The sequence below is a fragment of the Quercus suber genome, unplaced genomic scaffold, assembly GCF_002906115.3.
Source record: "Quercus suber isolate HL8 unplaced genomic scaffold, Cork oak 2.0 scaffold_157, whole genome shotgun sequence".
In the NCBI taxonomy this organism is placed as follows: Eukaryota; Viridiplantae; Streptophyta; class Magnoliopsida; order Fagales; family Fagaceae; genus Quercus; species Quercus suber.
Window position 1 is genome coordinate 758,783 of NW_027069618.1, and position 470 is coordinate 759,252.

Here is a 470-nt window from a genome sequence, read left to right on the forward strand (position 1 = left end):
AAATGCTAGAATTACAAACTTTTCTACAAATTATTAATGTGGTGAGTGGTTATTAGTAAGTAAAAATGTGAGGTAAGTGATGGGTCCAAATGCAAACCAATAACAGTTTACTACCTCAACGGTTTGTAAAAATGTTATAGAAAATTTTGTGGCTAGAGTAGTACCCTTAAAAGAATCAATGATAATGCTAAGGGGGCAAAGTGTGATTTTATAGAACAAAATTACTAAAATTGGTGCCTATGTATATATCAATTTAAAAAAAAAAAAAAAAAAAAAGCGGGGCTATTCCCCCCCCCCCCCCAACCCCACAGTCCAAGTCTCCATCCATCCTTGAAAGGGTCTATCTGTGAAACCTCATTTAGCATGTACTCCAAATACAAGCAGAATTCAATGGTCTCCTTCTGTCAAGATCATTTTGATGGAGCAATATTTCAAGAATCAGGAGAAGCTGGTATGGTGTAGTTGTCTGA